Raw genomic sequence first — 17,628 nt, forward strand, 5'->3', positions numbered from 1 at the left:
AATCAGCTGTATCTGACCAGACGTGAGATTATAGAAGAAATGAAGGAATAACTGCAACAGTGTTGCTGGGAGGAAGTCATCGTGAGAGTCCAGACCCCAAGGTCCCACTCCAATCTGTCGCTCACTCACCTGATGGACAAGACCCTTGCACTCTCAGCTCCCTATCTGTCACATATGGAGGTTGTACAACATGTTCTCAGTGCCAGGTACTAGGATTCCATGAGCTAAGTTCAAAACTTCCAAGGTTACAGACCTAGAAGACAGAGATACAAGGCAAGGGTGGTGACTGAGATCATTAACCAGGTGGAATATGTTGCAACACAAATCAAGTGACACCAGTGACAACACTTAACTCATGTTTTCCTGCAGCACTACTTTGCTGGCATAATCCTTGTTGAATATTAAACAACGACCTCAATGTGGCACATGAACCTTATGAAGTTCAGATTATAATCAGACTAGTTCAGGAAAGTTGAGAATACGCATTCAGCTCACCCCAGGAACACACTATTATGGGACAACTCCGGTGCCAGCCACTAAAAGTCAAGATTTCTTTGACAGTTTCAATTCTCTAAGAATATGTACATTGAAAGACAACCTAAAAGTTTGTTACCTGCATGCCCAGAAATTATATTCACCCAAAAAAAGGCCTTATGTATATTGCCTGAAATATTATAGGCTCATACCCATTAAATTATTAATTAAATTATTAACTTATTTAATTAATAAGTCAATGCTTATGAAGTTACTTTAGCAGTAACAGAAGCCAGAAATTTTCAAATACCTCTCAAGAAGGAGGCCTTTACTCTCTGATAGGCTGGTAGAAATGGAGTCACCTTTTTTTTTCTACACAGTAACTCAAAACCATACAAAAATATATAGATCTACAGTAAAGGTAAATATATGGACAGATATAAATACCTGTGTTATTGTAACTTTGATTTCTAACTCCACTTTTTATTCTATTATAGGATTTAAAAGACAAATGCATAAAAAATAACTATACCTCTATATTAATGGGTACACAACATATAAAGATATAATTTATGACATCAATAACATAAAGTGGGAAGGTGCAGAGCTGTAAAGAGGTAGAGTTTTATGTAAGTGAGGTTGAAAATAGGTTGTTACGGGACTTCCCTGGTGGCACAGTGGTTAAGAATCCACCTGCCCTCAATATCAAAAAAACAAACAACCCAATCCAAAAATGGGCAGAAGACCTAAATAGACATTTCTCCAAAGAAGATATACAGATTGCCAACAAACACCTGAAAGGATGTTCAACATCACTAATCATTAGAGAAATGCAAATCAAAACTACAATGAGGTATCACCTCACACCAGTCAGAATGGCCATCATCAAAAAATCTACAAAAATAAATGCTGGAGAGGGTGTGGAGAAAAGGGAACCCTCTTGCACTGTTGGTGGGAATGTAAATTGATACAGCCACTATGGAGAACAGTATGGAGGTTCCTTAAAAAACTAAAAATAGAACTACCATATGACCCAGTAATCCCACTACTGGGCATATACACTGAGAAAACCATAATTCAAAAAGAGTCATGTACCACAGTGTTCACTGCAGCACTATTTACAATAACCAGGACATGGAATCAACCTAAGTGTCCATCGACAGATGAATGGATAAAGAAGATGTGGCACATATATACAATGGAATATTACTCAGCCATAAAAAGAAATGAAACTGAGTTATTTGTAGTAAGGTGGATGGACCTAGAGTCTGTCATACAGAGTGAAGTAAATCAGAAGCAGAAAAACAAATACCATATGCTAACACATATATATGGAATCTAAAAAAAAAAAAATGGTTCTGAAGAACCTATGGGCAGGACAGGAATAAAGACGCATATGTAGAGAATGGACTTGAGGACATGGGGAGGGGGAAGGGTAAGCTGGGATGAAGTGAGAGAGTGGCATTGACATATATACACTACCAAATGTAAAATAGATAGCTAGTGGGAAGCAGCCGCATAGCACAGGGAGATCAGCTCCATGCTTTGTGACCACCTAAAGGGGTGGGATAGGGAGGGTGGGAGGGAGACGCAAGAGGGAGGGGATATGGGGATATATGTATACATATAGCTGATTCATTTTGTGATACAGCAAAAACTAACACAACATTGTAAAGCAATTATACTCCAATAAAGATGTTAAAAAAAAAAAAGAATCCACCTGCAAATGCAGGGGACATGGGTTCAAGCCCTGGTACAGGAAGATCCCACATGCCATGGAGCAACTAAGCCCATGCGCCACAACTACTGAGCCTGCACTCTACAGCCTGCGAGCCACAACTACTAAGCCCACATACCGCAACTACCGAAGCCCACGCGCCTAGGGCCTTTGCTCTGCAACAGGAGAAGCCACCACAATGAGAAGCCCACGCACTGTAACAAAGACTAGCCCCCGCTCGCCACAACTAGAGAAAGCACGCGCGCAGCAACGAAGACCCAACAAAGCCAAAAATAAAATAAATATTTAAAAAATAGGTTGTTATAATTTTAGGATGTTTTATCTAACCCCCATGGTAACCACAAAGAAAATATCTATAGAATACACACAATAGGAATGAGAAGGAAATCAAAACATGTCACTACAAAAAAAAATCAACCAAACACAAAGGAAGGCAGTAAGGGAGGAAATGAGGGTCCAAAAAAGCTAGAAGACATACAGAAGACAAATATCAGAATGGTAATAGCAAGTCCTCCTCTATTAGTAATTACTTTAAATATAAATATAAATGGATTAAACTACCCAATCAAAAGACAGAGATTGTCAGAATGGGTAAAACAAATAGAATCCAATGATACTGTGTCTATAAGAGATTTGTTTTAGATCTAATGACATACATGGGTTGAAAGTGAAAGGTTGGAAAAAGATATTCAGTGTAAATTATAACCAAAAGAAAGTAGGGATGGCTATTCTAATATCAGACAAAATAGACTGTAAATCAAAAACTGCAGGCTCCCGCAGATATCTCAGTGGAGGGTCACATAGTGTTCATCAGCATGGATCCCAATGACCTGCTTTGCAGAGGACACAGGTAGCCTTTGAGACTACAGACTACTTGAAGAGGGAGACACCACTCCACACCCCTCCCAAGAAGGAGTTGTTGTTGCACCACTTCAGGATGAGGGCTGTCAGCCCTCCTTAATCTTGTGAATGTCCCAGGCCCCAGAGCCATGGTTGCTCTGCCTGCACCCACGCTTCAGACCCTGACTCCATGACCACTCTGCATGCACAGAGTAGCTGAATGGATTAAAAAATAAGACCCAATTCTATGCTGCTGATATGAGACTCACTTTAGCTTTAAGGACACCCATAGGCTGAAAGTAAAGGAATAGAAAAAAATATATTCCATGCAAATGGAAACCAAAAAAGAGCAAAGGAGTTATACTTGCATCAGACAAAATAGACTTTAAGTCAAAAACTGTAATAAGAGACAAAAAAGGTCATTATATAATGATAAAGGGGTCATTTAATCAAGAAGATCTAACAAGTGTAAATATACATGCACCCAACCTTGGATTACCTATATATATTAAACAAATATTAACATATCTGAAAACATACAGTGATATACCCCACTTTCAACAATGGGTAGGTCATCCAAACAGAAAATCAATATGGAAGTATTGGACTTGAATTACATTTTAGACTAAATAGACCTAGCAGACATATACAGAACATTCCATCCAACAGCAGTAGAATAGACATTCTTCTCAAGTGCACACAAAACGTTCTCCAGAATAGATCATATGTTAGGCCACAAAAAAAAGTATTAACCAACATAAGAAGACTGAAGTTATATCAAGCATCTTTTGTGACCACAATGGCATGTAACTAGAAATCAATAACAGGAGGAAACCTGGAAAATTCACTAATATGTGGAAATTAAATGACACATTCCTGAGAGTAGCACTGACATATATACACCACCAAATGTAAAATAGTCGGCTGGTGGGAAGCAGCAGCACAGGGAGATCAGCTTGGTGCTTTGCAATGACCTAGAGGGGTGGGACAGGGAGGATGGGAGGGAGGCTCCAGAGGGAGGGGATATGGGGACATGTGTATGCATATGGCTGATTCGCTTTGTTGTGCAACAGAAACTAACACAGTATTGTGAAGCAATTATACTCCAATAAAGATCTATTTTAAAAAGTTGAAAGAAGTCAATGACACATTCCTGAACAATCAATGGGTCAAAGAAGAAGTCATAGGGAAATCAAAAAATATCTTGAGACCAACGTAAATGGAAACACAACATACCAAAACTTAGGGGATGCAGCAAAAGCGATTCTAAGAGAGAAGTTTATAGCAGTAAATGCCTACATTAAAAAGAAAAAAGAACAATCTCAAATAAACAACCTAACTTTACACCTCAAGGAACTAGAAAAATAACAAGCTAAGCCCAAAGTTAGGAGAAGGAAGGAAAGAACAAAGACCGTAGCAGAAATAAATTAAATAGGGACTAAGAGGACAATAGAGAAAAATCAATAAAACTGGTTTTTTGAAAAAATAAAATTGACAAATCTTTAGCAAGACTAAGAAAAAGAAAGAAAAGAAATAAATTAAATAAAATCAGAAATGAAAGAGGAGACATCACAACTGACACTGCAGAAATGCACAGGTTCATAAGAGACTACTATGAACAGCTGTACATCAAAAACTTGGCTAACCTAGAAGAAATGGATAAACTCCTGGAAACATACAACCTACCAAGACTGAATCATGAAGAAACTGAAAGTCTGAACAGACCTATAACTAGTAAAGAGATTGAATCGGTAACCAAAAATATCTCAGAAAAGAAAACTCCAGAACCAGATGGCTTCACGGTGAACTCCACCAAACATTTTTAAAAATTAATGCCAATCTTTCTCAAACTCTTCCAAAAAATCAAAGAGGAAGGAAGACCTCCAAACTCACTTTTATGATACCAGCATTACCTTGATACCAAAGCCATGCAAAGACACGACAAGAAAGAAAACTATAGACCAATACACCTAGTGAATACTGATGCAAAAATTCTCAACAAAATACTAGCAAACAGAATTCAAAAGAACATTATAAGGCTCATACACCATGACCAAGTAGGATTTATTCCTGGAATGTAAGGATGGTTCAACACACAAAAGTCAATCAGTGTAATAGAACATATTAACAGAATGAAGGGGGAAAGAAATCACTTAATCATCTCAATTGATACAGAAGAATTATTTTACAAAATTTAATATCCTTTCACGATAAAAACACTTAACAAATTAGAAATAGAAGGAAATTACCTCAATGTAATAAAGGCCATATATGAAAAGCCCACAGCTAACATCATACTTAATGGTCAAGAGTTAAATGCTTTACCTCTAGGATCAGAAACAAGACAAGGGCCTTCACCACTTCTGTTCAACATAATACTAGAAATCCAAGCCAGAACAATTAGTCAAGAAAAAGAAATAAAAGGCATCCAAATTGGAAAGAAAGAAGTAAAATTATCTCTGTTCACAGATGACAGGATCTTATATGTTGTAAACCCTAAAGATTCCACACACACAAAATGTTAAAACTAATAAACAAATTCGGCAAAGTTGCAGGATATAAAAATCAACATACAGGGACTCCCCTGGTGGCACGGTGGTTAAGAAACCTCCTGCCAATGCAGGGGACACAGGTCCGAGCCCTGGTCCGGGAAGATCCCACATGTCGCAAAGCAACTAAGCCCATGTGCCACAACTACTGAGCCTGCGCTCTAGAGCCTGTGAGCCACGACTACTGAGCCCGCATGCCACAACTACTGAAGACCTCACACCTAGAGCCCATGCTCCACAACAAGAGAAGACACTGCAATGAGAAGCCCGCACACCACAACGAAGAGTAGCCCCTGCTCGCTGCAACTAGAAAAAGCCCATGTGCAGCAACAAAGACCCAATGCAGCCATAAATAAATAAATAAATAAATTTTTTAAAATTACAAAATACAAAAATCAGTTGTGTTTCTATACATTAACAATGAAGAGTATGAAAAGGAAATCTTAAAAACAATTCCATTTACAATAGCAGCCAAAAGAATAAAATACTTAGAATTAAATTTAACCAAGGAGGCAAAAGACCTGTACCCTGAAAGCTATAAAAATTTGCTGAAAGAAATTAAAGACACCAATAAATGGAAAGACACCCCATGGTCATGACTGGAAGAATTAATGTTGTTAAGATGTCAATACTACCCAAAGCAATCGACAGGTTTAATTCAATTTCTATCAAATCCCAAACAGCATGTTTTTTTCCCCTAGAAATAGAAAAACCCATCCTTAAATTCATATGGAATCTCAAGGGACCCTGAGTAGACAAAACAATCTTGAAGAACAAAGTTGGAGGTCTCACACTTCCAGATTTTGAAACTTACTACAAAGCTACAGTAATCAAAACAGTGTGGTACTGGTATAAACGCAGACATATAGACTAATGGAACAGAAAAGAGAGCCCAGAGGCAAACCCTCATAAAAATGGCTAGGTGATTTTTGACAAGAGTGCCAAGACCATTCAGTGGGGAAATAACAGTCTTTTCAACAAATGGTGCTGGGAAATGTGAATATCCACATGCAAAAGAAAGAAGTGGGACCCTTAACTTATACCACATACAAAAATGAACTAAAAATGGATAAAAGCCCTAAATTTAATATCTAAAACTACAAAACACTTAGAAGAAAACATAGGGGTAAAACTTCATAACATTGGATTTGGGAATAATTTCTTGGATATGACACCAAAAGCACAGAAAACAAAAGAAAAAATAGATAATCTTGATCATCAAAATTAAAAATGTCTCTGCATCAAAGGACACAATTAACAGAGTGAAAAAGCAACCTATGAAATGGGAGAAAATATTTACTTATATCTTATAAGGGGTTAATATCCAGAATACATGAAGAATTCCTACAACTTAACAATAAAAAAAATTTTGATTTAAAAATTGGAAAAGGATTTGAATAGACATTTCTCCCAATATATACAAATGACTAAGCCATTTGTTTATTCAAACATGAAAAAAATGTTCAACAGCACTAATCATTAAGGAAGTACAAATCAAAACCACAATAAGGTACCACCTCGCACTCATTAGGATGGCTACTATTATATATATATATCTATTTTATATATATATATATATATGTATACACACACACAAGCATACCTCAGCAATATTACACTGCATGTTTGGTATCAGAGCACCAAAATAAAGCAAGTCGCACAAATTTTTTTGGTTTCCCAGTGTATATAAGAGTTATTTTATACTATACTGTAGTCTATTAAGTATGCAATAGCATTGTTTATTCATATATATATATATATATCACTTTGCTGTACACCTGAAACTAACACAACATTGTAAATCAACTATACTTCAATTTAAAAAAATCACAATTTTAAAAAACGACCATCAACATGAACATTGGAGTTCTGATCTGATTGAATAAACAAGATGAGTTCCCTGGACTGAAGATTAAAAGAAACTATTGATATCCCCTGTAGACAAAAGTTACAAATTAAACCATTAAAGCAATAACTTTCCAGTAGAAAAACCCTAAGGAGATGAAGTGGAGCCCAGGAGAACTGTGCCCAGCCACACCCAAGGTAATCACTGCACATTTATTTTGAACAATGCCCATTGGGTACTGCTCCCTAGAGGCCACGAGTAGCTCTGCAAATAATCCAAGTGTGAGGCCCACATACCTCTCTGAGGCCCAAGAATCAGGGACTAGAGCCTCCTTGCTCACCCTGCTTTCCAGGCACAGATGCACTCCTCGCCCTGCTTTCCATGGGGCCAGAGGTTGTGTCTCTGGCTGTAGGCTGCTTCTGAGCTGTCTGCCCCTCCTTAGGAAGAGGAGCAAGTCAGGAGGAGGCCGATTCCTTGGGTGGGGTTGGCAGAAATCAGAACAACTGGACAGGACAGTGCCAGTGTAGGGGCGAGAGGAGACACTCCTCTCCCAATGCCCCAAAACATATAAGCCCAAAGGCATCTCCTCCACTTCTCAAAGATAGGCAGGACCAGAGACCAGCAGGGGACCTTGGAAACCAGCTAGGGTTCCAACCCCATCACTTTATAGAGAAGAAATCAGAGCACAAACTTCCTAAAATCACACAGGATTCAATTCCTGGACAACCTCACTCAGCCCCTGCCCTCATTCCTGACTATGGAGGCCTATCCAGTAATTCCACCCACTGCTAATGCTTATCCCTGGCAGATACAATTGATAATGTTTGCTGACATTAAGACCAGCTCAGAAGCAGAGCAGGTACTGCCCACCATGGCCTATTTCACATCACGTTGAATGTAAGCAACTTAGCAAGGAAAGAACCAGTGGAAATTAAACCTCAAACTGTTCCTATTACCCTCCAAATTAACATCTTATTTTTGTTGGCAGATGTACATTCTGAAATAGATGTCATCTGTATGTACATGCTATCTTATGTTCTGCTTTCAAAGTCTGTATCATAGACAAATAGTCACATATTGACACATTCTTTCATTTTTAGTATCTGTATAGTATTCCACTGCATCGATACATCGTAGCTGCAAAGCTATTCTCTTATTATTTTGAGCATTTGGTTGTTCCAATTTTTTTTGAATTTAGGAAGGAATAATGTTTCAACAAATATCTGAATTACCTTATTTTTCCATAGGATTTGTTTCCTGCTGTACAGTCCCTAATGTAAAATTCCTACATTTATTACACTTACTTAACTTGTAAACCTCTGTAAGTTAGATAATAGTACCTATCTGTTGAGTCTGGGGTAGAATTTAAAAGCTAATATTTAAGTACTTAGTACAGTGCCTCCTGTAGAGTATATATTTATTATTAATTTATTACTACTAATAAAATATCTATATACTTACTTGGAAAGCATGATCACGTAAGTATACCTAAACCTTTCAATTAAAATCTATTTATATCATATATATACCTTTATCCATTGCAACTTTCTTTGAACAAATATTTCATTTTCAAGTTGAATTAAAATCCAAATAATCTATTTTATCATTAGTGGGAATGAAATCATCTTTTTCAGTGCTTTTTTTGTGGTTTTATTATTGATATATCAGTTACCAATTTACTGATTTTTGTGTGATATTATAGCCTACAACTTTACTCAACTAACTTTATTTTTAGCAATGACTTCATTTCTATTAAGACTTTAGTTATAAGAGATATTGTGTAAAAAAGTTATGTTTTTATCTCTTTCTTTTAAGATAACCATCACCAGCATTTCTAGTGAAATATTATATAAGGAATAATAACAGAGAACATCCATTTCTTGTTCTTTTGAGGGAAAAGGTTTAAGTCTTCAGTAAACAGATGTTGAATCTTGTTTTTAAAAACACAGCTTACTACATTAAGAAAAAACTCTCCGAATGTTTTCAGAGTTTTAATCTATAAGGCAATGATACATTTATCTGGATGCTTTATCCAGGTCTAATTACACTATTTTTACATTTTGTTCATGGTGAACTAGGTTATTGGATTTCCTTGAGTTTAACAGTTAATTCTTTTAATGAGCTATTTTCTTTGCAGATATTTTACTTGGGGCATTTATATCTATATCTATGAACAAAATTGGTCTAAAATATTCCTTTCATTGTCTTTGTTTAGCTTGAGTTTAAAATATTTGCCTCTAAAAGCAGGGCTTCCCTGGTGGCACAGTGGTTGAGAGTCTGCCTGCCAAAGCAGGGGACACCGGTTTGAGCCCTGGTCTGGGAAGATCCCACATGCCGCGGAGCAACTAGGCCCGTGAGCCACAACTACTGAGCCTGCGTGTCTGGAGCCTGTGCTCCGCAACAAGGGAGGCCGCGATAGTGAGAGGCCCGCGCACCGCGATGAAGAGCGGCCCCCGCTTGCCGCAACTAGAGGAAGCCCTCGCACAGAAACGAAGACCCAACACAGCCAAAATAAATAAATAAATAAATAATAATTAAAGGTGCTAATAATTAAAAAAAAAAGACTTTAGCCCATATCAATTTCATTCAAAAATCTCCCACTAAATTTTTTTTAAAAAATACATAAATAAATAAATAAATAAATAAAAGTGAATTGAATAATAATAGTAATAGTAATAGCCTGGTTAACTGCTTACTATGTGCAATGCACTGTCCTATACAAGTTATGGGTATTTTCTCATTTAATCCTCACAACAGCCCCTTTAAGCAAATATTATCACTCTATCCATTTTACAGATTATTAATATGCTATAATTTTCTATATTTAAAAAATTTTTATTACTGAATGAATTATTGGTTCTTAGAAGATTTTGAAGACATTGGAATCAGATGCCCCTTTAGAAACTATTTAATAACTTTATGTTTCTTTCTCTATTATCATTATATTCATGTTCTCTAATTCATTTTTGCATCTTTGGGGATATTTCATACATTTGTAAGTAGCCATCTATTTTTCATTTGATAAGATGTATTAGCCCACAATTGAAAAGAATATTCAACTTAAATATAAATCTTTTGTATTAAGTATGTTTTCCAAATCCTGACTTCATTTTAATTTTCATTATCATTATCAAAATTGATATTGTTTATCAATTGTTTTTCAAATAATCAATTATCAGATTTCTACTTTAATTATTTTTCTTCTTCTATGTGGTTTGTTTCCATTTTTAGTTTTATTATCTATATTTTGCTAGCACTTTTAATTTGTTGTTCCCCCCTCTAAATTATTTAAACAGAGTTAATTATGGCTCAATGATTGGAGAAAATTAAACCTGAGAACCTCGAAGTCAAAGACAAGCATTTTTCTCCACCCCTTGGGCTTTCATAAAATAGGTCCAGTGTTCAGGCTGACACAAACCCCAGAGCTGCGGTGGTCACCAGAGAGAGACGCAGAGCTGCTGATGATGCAAGAAAACAAAGTCAACCCATGTGCTGGCTGCCCAAGGATCAGGAACAGAAATGAGACCTGAACAAACAGGTGCCCAAGTCCAGGCATGTATGGGTTAGTGCAATGTTGCCCACAGTGTAGAGCCCATACCTACAGGGGTCTGAAAGTTGGCATTAGGTGGTTTACAAAGATGGAGACAAATGGCACCAAATAGCCTGGTGAGAAAGTGATTCCCTTTTGAGTTCTTTCTACTTCTCCCCCAACCCTTCTGACTACCTCTCAGAAAAACACTCAGGTTGGTGCTATTTCTCTAACTCCTCTCTACAACTTTACATTCTCCTTTTTTAACCAAGAAAACGTGGGTTTCATGCTCAGAACCCTCTGCAGGTAATGGTACTGGCTAAAATTCAATAAGCGATACCGCTTTCTTATGCTATAATGGTGTACAAACTTTCTTTTCTAATAAAAGAATTACAATTAACAAAATTAGTGAATTAAATAACTATTAAGGAAACAAAAGTACAGGTAATAAGTAAATATGATTGACATTTGGAAGACACTAGGTTGATATCAGGTGAAGGAGGACTATCTTTAAGGTCTCACCCAATCTCAAAGGCATGAGGTCACAAAGGGGGACATTAAGAACAGCTACCCATTCGTTCAACAACGTTGAATGTCTCCTATAGTCCAGACACGGTTCTAGAAACTGGGAATATGGTAATACATAAAAATAAAGTTCCTGCTCTCATTCTCATGAGCTTACATTCTAGAGAAACACAGTGATGATAGATAGACAGATAATAGATGCTTAGATAGATAGATAAAACAGATGATAAGAGAGAAATGGTGCTGAGAATAAAAACAAAGCAAAAGTCAGAAAGAAGACAGATTCAGGGGTACTATTTTAGATAGGTGGGGGGGGGGAACCCTGAACAGAGGTGACATTTTAGCAGAAATCAAACTGAAGTAAATCATAATGGAACAGAATTCTCGGCAGTGGGATAACAAGTACAAAGACCCTAATGTAGGAACGTGCTTGGTGTGTCCAGGTACAGTGAGGAAGCCATCGTGGCTGGCCTGCCAAAAGTGAGGGGCAATAAAGGAGGTGAGATCAGAGAGAGGGCAGAGGCCCGGGTCATGCGTAGCCCTGTGGAATTTGGCGAGAACTCTAGGTTTCGTTCTGAGTGAGATGGGAAGCCACTGGAGGATTCTGAGCAAGGAAGTAACATGATCTGACTTACATTTCTTAACATTCACCCTGGATGCTGTGTAGAAACAGACTGCTGAGGCTTTAGGGAGCCCAGTTAAGAGACTATTGTAGGGCTTCCCTGGTGGCGCAGTGGTTAAGAACCCGCCTGCCAATATAGGGGACACGGGTTCGAGCCCTGGTCAGGGAAGATCCCACATGCCGCGGAGCAACTAAGCCCGTGCGCCACAACTACTGAGCCTGCGCTCTAGAGCCCACAAGCCACAACTACTGAGCCCATGTGCCACAACTACTGAAGCCGGTGCACCTAGAGCCCATGCTCCACAACAAGAGAAGCCACCACAATGAGAAGCCCGCGCACCACAACGAAGAGTAGTCCCCACTCGCCGCAACTAGAGAAAGCCCGCGCGCAGCAACGAAGACCCAATGCAGCCAAAAATAAAAATAAATAAAATATAAATTTTTTAAAAATAAAGAAATAAGTAATGAAATCACTTTACATATTAAAAGAAAAAAAGAAGAAAAGAAGGGGGACGTGACCAGCAGCGCTGGCTCCAGCTTGTTGGGTTTCTGCTGGGTTTCGGGAATGGAGCCTGAGCAGACGAGCAATGGGGGCCTTAAGGAGGGAAGTTCCAGGACTTGGTGGGGAGGCCTGAAAAGGGGGCTACGTGAGAGAACAGGAAGGCGGAACTGGAGAATGAGTACTGACCACATTTTGAGGACTTTTGCGGAAAAGGGGAGTAGACAAATGAGCTGATGGCCAGAGGGGAATGTGAGGTCAAGGGTGGATTTTTCAAACTGGGGGAGGTCTGCATGCTGACAGGAACGGTCCAGAAGCTATGCGGGTGGCGATCCTTTCTGTTTGAAGTTAGACGTTTTGAGCTTTGGTGTTCTTAAAATAGGAGTTCTAGGAAAGACTATCTTCCCAACCAGTGGGACATAGTAACAAGGAAATTTTCTTCTCCCATATCTCTGGGGAAATGGGAGGATGGGAAGGAAAAGAGAGGATGGAGACACCCTGGTTCAAAAGGAACATTAGTCAAGAAAGGGACAGAGCTTTTGTCACTGCACCACGGCTCCCATTCACACGTGTGTCAGTCTCCGCATCTATGCTGCAGCCATACGAACAAGCCCTCTCTCCCTAGTACAGGCGACCCTCTTCCACCAAGTCCCTGCCCGATGCAACCTGCTCCACACTCCCCTCCTCCTGCCCCTGTGCTGGTCACTGCAGGATTCCCTGATCCATTTACACTGATGCCCCAAGTTTAAGTTTACCCAGTAGCACTTCCTTGGTCTTTTTGAGAAAATCAAAGTACTGCTTTGAAATCAGACTGACCTGGAATCAAATCCTGATGTCTTTCGGGGAAATTATTCAAACCCTCTAGGTGTCAGTTTACTCATCTGTAAAATCAGAATAATAACACCTACCTTATATATGTTGTGAGGATTAAATACATGCACATACATGCACACGCCTAGTCCTGTATATGACACGCAGTAGGTGCTCAATTAATGTCAGCTCCCTAGGCTAAGGACTGTTACCTTTCCATTCAACTAGAAGCTTCTTGGGAACAAGAACAATTTCCTTCATTGTTTTCTCATCTCTCACATCACCCAGTTTTAGAGCTGTTTTAATCAGTACTGATCAAATGAGGATTTAACCCATATTAAATACATGTTTCCCTTCACTCTTACTTTTCACCAAACAGATTTCTCTTAGCCTCCTGCATTTATATCTTATGGTTGCCCTTTACCAAAGATTCTTGCCTTTGGGTCGCCAAATACTCAGATCCTTTAAAAATAAAATCACATCAGTAAAACATTAATTCAAAATGAGCCATTTATTTTCCATACTAAGGCACAGCTCAACAGAGGCCAAGAGCTCAGCTGGGTCCTGCTGCAGAGCTGAAATCTCCACCCCTGCTGTATGCTGCCCAATTGAGCTGGTAAGCTCCTTTGCTCCAAGCAAAATGGCGGCACAGACAAAGCCTCCCAAGACCGTTTACCCCTTTCACTGCCTGCCCAGTTCCCAGGTGGGCCATACCGATTCCCATAGCTTTTCCAGACTGATTTCCCCCGTCAGCTGTTCCCCATCCCCCAGCAGCACAGTAACTCCAGTTGCTTCTTTCTCCCCCTCCCTCTTGATGATTTACATTCCATAGGACCCAAATCCCAACTAACTATGTCTTGTGAAGCACTGAAAAATCATTTCTATCTAATGAAACTTCAGCTGAGCTCACACTGAACTGTTACGAACTCCAACTTTGAGGGGTCCCTATGCTGCCCTGCTGCCCACTCTGTCACTCTGGGCAACGTTACACCTTTAGTTTCTCTTTGTTATCTGCAGGGGCAACTCTTTCCCTCCAGCGGTGAGGCGCTTCCTGGGTCAGTCCCAACAGAAGGGCTGGCTGAGCCGTCCCAGTCGGCAGGCTCTTGTGTCCAGGTTTGCTCTGGCCAACTCCATCCCTCAGCATCATCACCAGGACCAAGGTGGCCCAGAGTCGGTGACGAGTGGCAGCCGGAGCATCTTGATCCCTGGGCTCCATGTGGGTGGAAGAACAGGGGAGATAAAATGCTGGTGGGGAAGGAGGTTTGTGCGGAAGGAGGATGTTTACGAGTATTACCCTCAGGTTCCACGTATGTGCCATTGTGGTTCCAGAATTCTGTATAGCAAGGGCCTTCGGGTGGCAATCCTATTGGGAGTGGGAGGAAATTACATTCCTATAGCTCTTTACTTAATACTGAGACAACATCACAACAAAGAATGAGAGTACGACAGAATTTTGGGGGGCTAAGACACCCTAAGTACCCCCCTTGTTGCCACCACTGAGTACCGGGCCGTATGTCACAAGGATACTCCTTGGAGAGATGGCACATGGGGCTTTGTGGGGCTCAGGATCAGTAGTATTTTGGTGGCAAAATCATTAAAATCCTGACTTTGGGATCTGTTGAGGCCACAGGACTCCCTGGTTGATAGGTAGAGAGACTTCTTTTGGGTTTCTACCAAATGAACACAGAGATGTGAGCTGAGGGATTATATGGGGGAAGGAGGGAGGCATGGGCGCCTCCATCTTCTCTAAAGTCTGCTCCTGGTCTGGATCTCCTAGCAGGACCAGCCAACCATGGAGAGGGGAAACCGCACACAAGCGCCTCTGAGCTCATCCTCCTAGGGCTCTCCAGCCAGCCCGAGAGGCAGGAGCTGACCTTCGGGCTCTTCCTTGTCACGTACCTGGTCGGGGCAGCGGGGCACTTGCTCATCATCCTGGCCATTGGCTCAGACACCCACCTCCACACGTGCAAGGACTTCTTCCTCAGCAACCTCTCCCTGGTAGACTTCTGCTTCATCTCCGCCACAGTCCCCAAGATGCTGGTGAACATCCAGACACAGACTCAGTCCATTTCCTATGGCTGCTGCCTAGCCCAGATCTGCTTCTGCATTTTGCTTGCCAACATGGACAACTTCCTCCTGACGGCCATGGCTTATGACCTCTACACAGCGACCTGCCAGCCCCTGCACGACTCCACGATGATGAGTCTGCCAGCCTGTGCCCTGATGCGGGGGAGCTCCCGGCGCCTCGCCAACTTCCACTCCCTGCTACACACCCTCCTCATGGCCCGGCTGGAGTCCTGTGCCAGCAACGTCATCCCTTACTCCTCCTGTGACCTTGCTCCCCTGCTCCAACACCCAACTCAACCAACTCATGATTCTGCCGGAGGGGGATCTGAGGGTCCTCATCCCCTTCCTTGGCGTTCTCGTCTCCTACATCCACATTGCGTCTGCTGTGATCCAGGTCCCATCTGCCCGGGGTAAACCAAAGGCCTCTTCCACCTGCGGCTCCCACCTTGCTGTGGTCATTCTCTTCTATGGGACCATCACAGGGGTCTACCTGAGTCCCTCATCCTCCCAGGCAGCTGACAAGGATTCTCTGGCTTCATTAATGTAGATGGTGGTCACCCCCATGCTGAATCCCTTTATCTACTGCCTGAGGAACAAGGACATGAAGGGAGCTCTAAGGAAACTGGTCAACCTGAAGGCTTTATCCCGTGGGCTGTGACAGCAGAGCCCTCCTTCAGGGCCTCTGTGCTAGGAAGAGGGTGCACCCCAGGGACAGGCTCCACACAGAGAGGGTGGGAGGAGCACAGCCCTCATCGTCCTGGGTTGTCACCACGGCCAGGGAAGCCTCTCGTTGCTCCATAAGTAATCTGCACGTCCAAAACTTCTTGGCCCCTGCACTGACTGCCCAGACTACCAAAGGGGAAAAAACTCTCCCGTAAAGACAGGACCACATAAACAGGTATAAACTAGCTCTATCTGCGGACCTTCTGGAGAGGGTTCATGTGAAGGGTGAGCTCATAGGAATCTGTGACCTATGCTGACAGCCTGTGCCAAAGAGATGCCCTCTGAGTGCCCCCACGCACCCCACAGAGCCTCAGACCCTTAACCCTCAAGCATACCAGTTTCCAAACTCCTCCAGTTCCTCCACCACCACCCCACACTCTGGGTTGAGCCTAGCTTTGGAGACAGGCTTCACGGTCCTCCTCAAAGCTGTCCCACTCTCAGCCTTGGGTCCTGCCGGGTGGAGCTCCACAGCTCTACCTACTTGTATCAGGAATGCCTATAATGACTGTCTCAGCTGAACACCTACGCAGGCCCCATACTGTCCCACTTATGTGCTTTTCTTAGGAAAGAGAGGTCTGCTGGCCACACGGTAAAGAGAGAAGAGAGGCTAGACTTAGAGCTGGTTCTCTGGGTGTGAAGCGCATAAAAGGCATGAGCCACAATAATCCTTATGAAGGTGCTTCTCTACGAGTTGACCTGGAGAAGGAGACAAAGTGGAAAGGCCTCATGTAACGAGTTTACGGCTGAAGAAGTTGTATGTGGCCTCCTGAGCAACAGGATGATATCCTAGGCTGCAAGGGGTATGGCGGAGCTGGGAGAGCATTACCCAGAAAGTCAGCGCAACCGGCACCCAGGCCTGGCCCGTCCGATTACCAGCCATTTGACTCAGTCCCTCTGAAACTGACCGTTCCACACCGTGCATTTTTGTCCCTCTCATGCTATTCCAGCCATCCCATTTTGCTCATTTCTATCAAAACTCTAGCTGTCCTTCAAGGCTCGCATAAAATACCATGCCCTTCGTGAAGCCACCTCAAGTCTCCCCAGTCAAAAGGAAGCATTTTTTTCTCCTCTGGAACTCCATATAATTTGAATTCTATTATAGCCCCTTTCGTGCTCTGCTTTGCATTCTTCCACTTTGCAGAGTTCACCTCAACTCTACCCCAAACAGGATTGTTGGAGTTTAAAACTTTTTTAAATTTTAATGTTTTGATTTAAATTGACAGCAGACATGGAAAAAGAACACTTATGGCCTTTCCCCCCATGATTTTGCCTTAACCAATACTTTTATATTTCCCCAACACCAGACAAGGAAAAAGAGTTACCAAGCTGGTTGATCACAGCCCAAGGAGTTCACTGGTCCATATTTTATGAAGGGCAGTGTGCCCTAAAGGGTCATCATCCAGGCA

The 17,628-nt window shown here is 41.3% G+C and overlaps 1 pseudogene across 1 annotated transcript; it reads left to right on the forward strand.

Moving 5' to 3' along the window:
- The first annotated feature begins 260 nt into the window (after positions 1-260).
- On the forward strand, positions 261-16,544 carry LOC309613184 (putative olfactory receptor 1F12P pseudogene; annotated as a pseudogene). The gene is made up of 2 exons: positions 261-16,197; positions 16,529-16,544. The product of its transcript is annotated as a putative olfactory receptor 1F12P pseudogene (transcript).
- The last annotated feature ends 1,084 nt before the right edge of the window (positions 16,545-17,628 follow it).

The sequence above is a fragment of the Balaenoptera borealis genome (genome assembly GCF_965194805.1).
Source record: "Balaenoptera borealis genome assembly, chromosome: 16".
Taxonomy (NCBI): domain Eukaryota; kingdom Metazoa; phylum Chordata; class Mammalia; order Artiodactyla; family Balaenopteridae; genus Balaenoptera; species Balaenoptera borealis.